The following is a 9,239-nucleotide window of genomic DNA, read 5'->3' as shown; positions in this document are numbered from 1 at the left end:
ACATTTAAAAAGAAATATGCACTCTAGACTTAAGGATCTGGCCACTTGAAACTTTTGGCATTCCTTTTCAAGTGCATTCATTAGCTTTAAAGAGGAAAGAGGTGTTCATTTTTATTGCACTCTTTCCCTCAGCCACTGTCTTACAGAAAAGCTTTTCAGAACTTTCTGCTGAAGACATACTCACCAAAGCCTGTTTTTTGAAAGTACACTTAGTTCAAAGCTACGTACATGCTTGGGGTCTTCTTATTGAGTATCCACTTTTTGGCAGCAAATTGAAAAATTCCTTATTACTGTTAAGACTGGGGAGTATTAGGCTGCCAGCAGTCTTTGGGCTCTTGGCTCCAGTGGCCTTGTTCATCCGGCGTCTGCAGAGCAGTCGCAGTTCCTAGGAGCAGCTTGTTCCAGTGCAGGCCTTTGGGGCTGGTCCTTCCTTCCTTGGTCATCATCAGTCTGAGATCTGCTCTGGTCTGGCAGGTTATCCTGTTTCACTGTGCCTCTTTGCCTCAGGCTGATGCAAAGTGTCTTCAGTAAGATTAGGGACACATCACAGAGCATTGACTGAATGCAGCAGAGACCTCAGAAGACTTCAGCTGTTTTCCCAAGGAGAGATGACAGTTGGTTTTCATCACAGACAGAATCTTTGAATTTAATGCACATTCGAGTGGTGTTTCTGTCACTCTGTTCTGGATCCCTGTGGATGCTTCATTTTGTAGCAATGTTTCTTTGATGCCCTGGTAACCCCAACGCACAGTTTTGTGCAGGGGAATGTCTCCTTTCTCATTGCCACTCTCCGGTATGCATGAGTGCACATGATAGTACACCATCTCCTTCACACAGTCTTTGTGATGATCGGTGCAGGCCAGGTGGAGGGGTATGTTGCTGTTGTTGTCGTGCAGTTTGGCGCTGGCTTTGTCTTACAACGGCAGGCGTGTCACGCTCTGCCAGCCCTTCTGGCATGCTAGGTACAGAGGAGTTGCACCGTGATAGTCAGTGGCCTTTGGAAACCAGGAAGGCAATGAGGAAGGCTTGCCCACAGAGGGCAGCACGTACCATGGTGTATGACCTCTGTCATCCCTGGAGAATGGAGTGAAACTGAAAGATCATTCAGCCTCCCAGAGATGAGCTTTCCACAGTCATCAAAGAAACACAGTGGGTAACACATCTCTTGGATGGCGTCTTTATCACAGTTTTCCTGTCTCAGAAGTCTTTCCACTTCTTTCTGGTTCCCTGAAGCAATGTGTTTGAATAAGCAGTTAATGGGAGTTGAAGTCATTTGAGACAGTAAGCTCATTCCTTGCTGAATGAGCCAAAGCCCTCATACTCGGGTGGTTTTACGGGGAGGTTTCCTTGTGGAATGTATTCAACTGCAGCCTCAACTGAGATCAGGCAGTGTCCCCATTCATCTTTTGCTGAGTTGCTAAATCGGACGTTTCTGATGTAACTGAAATTTGCCATCCGGTTAGGGATCTCTGTCTTCACAAGCCACAAGCAGATATAACAGGACTGATCATCAGCATACACGGTCTCCAAGTTAGCTCTCTGGCTTGGAGACTGCATAATTAGCTGCACCGTCTTTCACAAACAAATCAGCTTCTGCCCTGGGGAGGTACATTTGTTCAGCTAACTCCTAGTTCTCTCTGCATGAGGTAGGCTGAAGCTGAACTCAGGCTTCCCACCAATATCTTTCTGCTGAAGATCCTGAAGGCTTCTTGTGATTTGGTTAAAGACCTCACCTGCCTGCATGGTCCCCACATATTTAAAGATCAGATCATAAATATCATGATGGACATATGTCTCTACTGCCTACTTCATCAAGTTCATCTGGGCCTCCTGCCTGGAGAACATTTTCAAGTGAGAGTCCCTCAGCAGCTGCTGGAGGCATCTGGTACAGAGAGCATTCACAGAGTCTATGTGGTGAGGAAGGCTCTTTCACTCTCTGAATGTTCCATGGAAAGAGGCAATGTTCCCGTCAGAACTTTCTGCATGTCTTCCCCAAAACACTCTCATATATTCAGTGGTTTTCAGGGAAAAAGGATCTGAGGGTTTTGAAGGCTCTTCAGAATTTTCTGTGTTTTCCAAAGGATGGTCTATACACCGTATGCTGAAACTTTCTTTTTCATTGTAGAAAGTTTTTTTGAAGAAAATGGAGACTGAGAGAAGATAAGCAAAACAGGCTCCTAATATGATCCTGTTTCCTTGGAAAGAGACATCCTTTTCATTTGAAGTCTGAAAATGCTCTTCCACTGGGATCAAAATGTAGGACTCAAACTGACATGTAGACTGAATATTGCTTGACAGCCTTCCTTTAGGGTACTAAGACGATTCCATGGATTTTGGCCACTTGACTGCACAAGGTGGGACACCACTTCTGAAGAGTCAGATAGAAAGGAATTTTAAGGAGGTCGGCATCATACAGAGCCATATGGATTTCTGACGGCCAAAGCAAGCTTCACAGAAAGGTTACATAGTTTCACTCCTGCCCATCCCAAAACTTTAGCACCTCCTCTCCCCTAGGTTCAGACATTTGTGCTTAACCTGTATGAATTTGAGTGCCTATTCAATGCTAGAATTTTTTTTAGGATAACATATACATTATTTAATTTAAATCTCAACATAACTTGTGAGGAACTCAAAAGGTAATGAAATTTATTAGCACTTAAAAATCTAGTTTTCTGAGTTATGCAGCAAATGCCCAAGTGGAATGGAGTTCAAATCCAGGTTTCTTTTATCATACCCTGAACTCTTTTCATTATTTTAAATTCATTATGATTTAATTGATTTGGTATGTGTGACATAGCTAATTTTTTTCAATCTACCCAATTTATTTTATCCCTTATCCCCCCCCCCCATTATTTACTTTTTATCTATGCGTTTTTTTCTCCTCTTTCTATACCCTGGTTAAAAGGAGCATCAAACACAGGGTTTTCACAATCACATAGTCACATTGTTAAAGTTATATCCTCATACAATCATCTTCAAAAATCAAAGCTATTGGAACACAGCTCTACAGTTCCAGGTACTTCCCTCCAGCTACTCCAATACACCATAAGCTAAAAAGGGATATCTACATAATGTGTAAGAATAACTTCCAGGATAACCTCTTGACTCTGTTTGAAATCTCTCAGCAACTGACACTTTCTTTTTGTCTCATTTCTCTCTTCCCCCTTTTGGTCAAGAAGGCTTTCTCAATCTCTTGATGCTGGGTCCTCACTCATCCCAGACTTTCTGTCCCACATTACAGGGAGATTTACACCTCTGGAAGTCATGTTCCACGATGTGGGGAAGGAAGTGACTTCATCTGCTGAGCTGGCTTAGAAAGAAAGGCCACATCTGAGCAATAAAAGAGGTTCTCTGGGGGTGACTCTTAGGTATAATTTTAAGTAGGCTTAGACTATCCTTTGCAGCAATAAGTTTCATAGGGGCGAACCCCACGATCGAGGGCTCAGCCTATTGATTTAGTTGTCCCAACTGCTGTGAGAATTTCAGGAATTCTCCAAATGGGGAATGTGAATATTTCCTCCTTTCTCCCCAGTCCACTTCATTATTCACTGCCCAAATTACTCGGAGATATATCAGGGCATCATACTAAGATGGACAAACCAACAAGATCTCACATGCTATTCAAGATTCTATGTACTGATGGTATTCAACTAACCTGACCACACAAGTTAAATTAGGTAATGTGCTACCCAAAATATAAATTTTGCACCAACTAAATGTCTCCCTTTGGTCTCTTGCAAAAGTTGGAGTTTTAAAATATAGATAATATCATCCTTTACCCTGTATATTCTGGCCTACCCCAGTCCTATCCAGATCATCTTCATTCATATTTCTAATCAAAGTCTGATCCCTAATACCACCACCACCACCCCCTTTTTTTTTTTTTTTGCATGTGCAGGCAACGGGAATTGAATCCGGGACTCCACCGTGGCAAGCAAGAACTCTGCCTGCTGAGCCACCGTGGCCCACCCAGTCTGATCCCTTTTTTTCAACTTTTTAAGCAGTTCCTGTATAGGGTAGTCCTGACTTTCATAGCTTCAGAGCTGTAACTCTGAGTCTTAGGAGTCAAATACTTGAAGTTTCTGGGAATGATCAGGTTATATATAAACAGCTCAGTATCTAAGAATTTAGACATACCAGTTACAACTCCTGAATATATGTGACTGCTGTAAGAAATTACGATCTAGGATCTTTTATATTATGCCCTAAACTGATAACCCATGCCATTGACTTCAGTTTACTTACTTTTTATGTTATAGTTAGCCCATATGAGTGAGGCATGATAGTATTTCTCTTTTTGTTTCTATCATTTCATTCATTATACAGTCCATAAGGTTTATAAACCAAGTTGCATGTCTCACAACTTCATTCCTTCTTGTGGCTGCTCAGAGTTCCATACACCATACACAATAGTTCCATTCCTCAGTCGTTGTGCCCTTAGACCACTTCCATCTGCTGTGAATCGTCAACACTGCTGCCAGAAACACCAGTGTACAAATGTCCATTCATGCCCCCACACTCTGTTCCTCCAGGTATATACCGAGCAAAGGAGCTGCAGGATCATATGGCAACCCCACCCCTAGTCTCCTCTGGAACCGCCACACTGCTCTCTGAGGGAAACCTCTCAGTTTCCCTTCCTACAGTGAATAGGAAGCTTTCAGTCTTTCCTCTTTGAGGATGATGTTAGTTGTCGGTTTTTCATATAGTCCCGTTACCATGTTGAAGAAGTTCCCTTCTATTCCTACCCTTTGAAGTGTTTTCTTCAAGAAAGGATGTTAAATTTTGTCAAATGTCTTTTCCTCATCAATCGAGATGATCATGTGATGTTTCACTTCGATTTGTTGATACAGTGTATTACACTAATTGATTTTCTTATGTTGAACCACCCTTGCATACCTGGAATAAATCCTACTTGGTCATGTTGTATAATTCTTTTAATATACTGCTAGATGTGATTTGCAAGTACTTGTTTGTGGATTTTTGCATGTATATTCATTACAGAGATTGGTCTGTAATTTTCTTTTCTAGTAGTATCTTTGCCTGGCTTTGGTATTAGGGTGATGTTGGCTTCATAGAGTGAGTTAGGTAGCTTTCCCTTCCCTTCAACTTTTTTGAAGAGTTTGAGCAGGATTGGTACTAATTCTTTCCTGAATGCTTGGTAGATATAAAGTCAGCTGGTCCTAGACTGTTCTATTTTTGGAGCTTCTTGATGACTGATTCAATCTCTTATTATTGATATTTTGAGGTTGTCTATTTCTTCTCAAGTCAATGTTGGTTGTTCATGCTTTTCTATGAAGTTGTCCATTTTATCTACATTGCTTAGTTTATTAGCATTTAGTTGCTTATTGTATCCTCTCATTACCTCCTTTATTTTTGCAGAGGCCGGTGGTCATGTCTGTTCTTCCATTTCTGATTTTATTTATTTGCATTCTTTCCCTCTGTCTCTCTCTTTTTTTTTTTTTTATTTTTGGTCAACCTAGTTAAGGTTGTATTGTATTGTGTTGATTTTCCCAAAAGGACCAACTTCTGTTTTTGTTGATTTTGTTTATTGTTTTCATGGTCTAGATTTCATTTAGTTCTGCTTTAATCTTCATTATTTGTCTCTTTTTGATGGCTTTGGAGTTAGTTTGCTGTTCTTTCTCTAGTTCTTCCAATTGAACAGTTAATTCCTCAATTTTTGCTCTTCCTTCTTTTATAATGTAGGCATTTAAGAAAATACATTTCCCTCTCAGCACTGCCTTTGCTGCATCCTATAAATTTTGATATGTTGTGTTTTCACTTTGATTTGCCTCAGGATATGTGCTGATATCTCTTGTAATTTCTTCCTTTACCCACCGGTTGTTAAAAAGAATGTGTTTTGAGCCTCCATATATTTGTGAATTTTCTGGCCCTCTGCCTGTTATTGATTTCCAACTTCATTCTTTTGTGATCTGAGAAAGTGTTTTGTATGTTTTCATCCTTTTTAAATGTATTGAGATTTGCTTTGTGACCCAGCATATGGTCTATCCCTGAGAATAATCCATGACATGCACTTGAGAAAAATGTGTATCCTGCTGTTGTAAGGTGTAATGTTCTGTAAATGTCTGTCAAGTCCAGTTCATTTCTTACGTTATTCAAAAATCTCTGTTTCCTTATTGATCCTCTGTTTGGATGTTCTGGCATAGCTTATTTGATAGCATCTCATTTAACTCTAGTCTTTTTTTATGACAATGGAATGTTTGGTTGTGTCTGATTTATAGAAAAAAAGAGAAAGTAGTAGTTAAATTCCTCTAAAATGTTTGACCTTTATTTTAAAATTAGATTTTACAATAATATTTATAAATATGTATAAACAGGGGAAGGGACACATGTTCCCACTTAACTGAGACATCATGGATAGTGCTGAGAGACCTCAATGTGAGGGCATTGTTGAGATACTTACAAAATGGCAAGGGGGGAATAAGGAGGGGAAGTTATTGGCAATGTGGTTAACATTTCTGTTTGACTCAAAAGTAATAAGAAGCTTTGCCCATTGATCAATGATGCTTTGTATATAACCAGAATTTACACCTTGTTGGGACATAGCAGCTGTGGAAAGTTCACCCACCTAGTAGGACCTCAGAAGAGGGAGACCTTGAAGAATCTCCTAAAGCACATTTGTGCCAAGTGTTCCCACTAGTGCCACAAAAGGAGGGCTCTACCCTAATTAGAGAATGAATTGGGGGATTTTTAAATCAACTACTAATATAGTTGTTGCCAAATAGTGACTTACTATTTCTATCATCCTTTCTATAATTAATAACTTGCCTTATATTGTAATGGAGAGCTATTCTTCCCGATTATAATTGTCTTTGTTTTCTTCCTTTCTTTCCCTTCCTGCTTTCTTTCTCTCTCTCTGTCCTCTTCCCTTATTCCTATGGACTCACAGATTCCTATTTCAATCAGTGGTTTATAGTCTAATACTTTATTTACATGCTCATGTTGTCATAAATTTTGCAATTGGAAACACTTTCAAAACTACCTTGTTTACAGGTAGGTGGTGGAGTAAGAAGTTACAGGAATCAATCTGGCAAGCAGAGCAGCTATTTAAAAGGCAGAAACAGTTTGGATCAACTATTTTGAAACTTCAGAGTCCAGTCGAACACTTTAAAGTGTCCAGGGAAGAATGGGAGGAAGAGGCTGGTAAAATAAGGTAAATACCATTAAATGCTCTCTCCACATGCCAGTGCCCATCATCCACTCTCCCAACAGGCAGCAGTGTGGTCTGGCCCCCGACGTAATTTGCTGGTTCAAGAGACAGACATAAAGGCCCAGTTCCCCAATATTGAGAATGGGTGTGTTCCATTCGGGATCACCTCTTTTGATTATTACTTTGGAATGCTGGAGACACAACTCTGAGCTGGTCATTATTCCAACCAGTCCCAGCCAAAAGTGGTGTAGATGTAATGACTGTATACTTCCTTAAAGCTGAGGAGAGGAGTAGAAGGGCAACATCTGCTGAACAGGGCTGAGTCAAGGAAGCACAGCCTAGAGGATTTGGAGAAGAAGCTTCTAGAACCCTTTTGACTCCATCCCTCAGACCCTCCCAGGTCCATTTGGAATAAGTCTGAGCTCTCTTTTTGGGTCCCTGGCCTTGTTCTGACTGGGAAAGTTTGACTTGAGGAACTTCTCTCTGGTGTGTCTCCCTTCACAGAATTTTCCCCCCAGAAAAAAAATTGCTTGAGACAGCAAAATCAGAGTAAGAAACAATTGAGTAAGCAATTTCTTCTGTAGACAAGGGAATTCCTAAGCTACTAGAAAGCACAACCCCAGAACAAGATGCAGGCTCAGAAAAGACAGGGAGGGCACTACACTTTGCATTTGCCTTGCTCTGGCCCTATTGGTAGGAGGACTAAATACCAGCCAAATCAAAACCAATTTACAAAGACTGGGAAAGGCATTTTTTGCTTTTGTTTTCTTTGTTTGTTTTTGAGTTTGTTAGCTCCTGACACTCAAGAAAACCTCTGTCATATCTCTAGCTAAATACAAATTCAAGAAACACACATTCCAGGGAATAAATCCAACAGTTAACAAGAACTATCCAAAGATAAAGGATAAAAGTCCAGAAAACATCAATGAAGAAAACAAGACTGTGAGCATACCAGACACAGACTTTAAAAAATAAAAAAAGATCTTCAATATAACCAAGAGATGAATGAAAACACAGGAAAAAGCTAAAGGATATAAAAAAGACAATGAATGAACTATATGAGAATCTCAATAAAGAAAGAAATTTTAAAAAAGGAACCAAACAACCGAACAGAACTACTGGAAAGAGAAATTCCCAGGAGGGTTTCCACACCAGATTGGAGCTGGCAGAAGAAAGAATCAGTGAACTTGAAGACAAGACACTTGAACTGAGTCAGGCTGATGAGCAGAAAGGAAAAAGAATTATTAAAAGTGACAGTAGCCTAAGTCAACTATGGGACACCACAAAGCATACCAATATATGCATTATATGCATCCCAGAAAGAGAAAAAGAGAGAAAGATGAAGATGGACTATTCAAAGGAATAATTAAAGAAAACTTCCAAAATATAGGAAAAGATATGAATGTGCACATCCAAGAAGCCCAGAGGGCACCAAATAAGAAAAATCTGAAGAAAAATACACCTTGCCACCTGCTGATCAAATTGTCAAATGCAAAGGAAAAGGAGAGAGTTCTGAAAGCTGCAAAAGAAAAACAATGTGCAATGTACAATGGAGTACCATTAGATTAAGTGCTGATTTCTCACAAGAAACCATGAAGACAAGAAGACAGTGAGTTGAAATACTTAAAGCATTGAAAGAAAACAATAACCAGCAAGAATTTAATATTTGGCAAGACTTTTTTCAATAAGGAGGGAGAGATTAAGGTATTCCCAAATAAATGAAAGCTGTGGGAGGTCATCATCACTAGATCTGCCCTAGAAGCAATGCTAAAGGGAGTTCTTTAGACTGAAAGGAAAGGACATAGAAAAAAAGCCGCATAGAGAAATAAAGACTTCTGTGAAGGTAAGCATTTGTGTAATTCTCAGTGCCAGTATTACTGTGTTGTATTTTTTGTATCTTTTATGGTTAGATTCGTGTGTCAACTTGACAAAGTGATAGTGCCAAATTGTCTGGTCAGGGAAGCACTGGTCTAACTATTCCGGCAAAGGACATTTCATGGCTGGTTAATAAACCAGAAGACTGCCTGTGCAGACTGGTTTGTTAAATCATCAGCATGTTTATCGTATGAAT

General features: G+C 39.9%; 1 long non-coding RNA gene and 1 pseudogene across 3 annotated transcripts in view; one reads left to right on the top strand and one right to left on the bottom strand.

The window, feature by feature from the left end:
• The window catches only part of LOC143685116 (uncharacterized), a 99,652-nt gene that overhangs the window by 42,157 nt on the left and 48,256 nt on the right, over positions 1 to 9,239 (top strand). The window contains exon 4 of one of the 3 annotated variants that reach the window (XR_013176382.1): positions 7,012 to 7,171. The exons of the other annotated variants lie outside the window; for them this stretch is intronic. This is a non-coding gene — a long non-coding RNA (uncharacterized LOC143685116). The remainder of the gene's footprint in view (positions 1 to 7,011; positions 7,172 to 9,239) is intronic. 3 annotated transcript variants of the gene reach the window in all.
• On the bottom strand, positions 303 to 2,428 carry LOC143682898 (ankyrin repeat domain-containing protein 27 pseudogene; annotated as a pseudogene).

This window comes from Tamandua tetradactyla, chromosome 5 (genome assembly GCF_023851605.1).
Source record: "Tamandua tetradactyla isolate mTamTet1 chromosome 5, mTamTet1.pri, whole genome shotgun sequence".
NCBI classification, from domain to species: Eukaryota; Metazoa; Chordata; class Mammalia; order Pilosa; family Myrmecophagidae; genus Tamandua; species Tamandua tetradactyla.
This window is presented reverse-complemented; position numbering and strand designations above follow the sequence as displayed.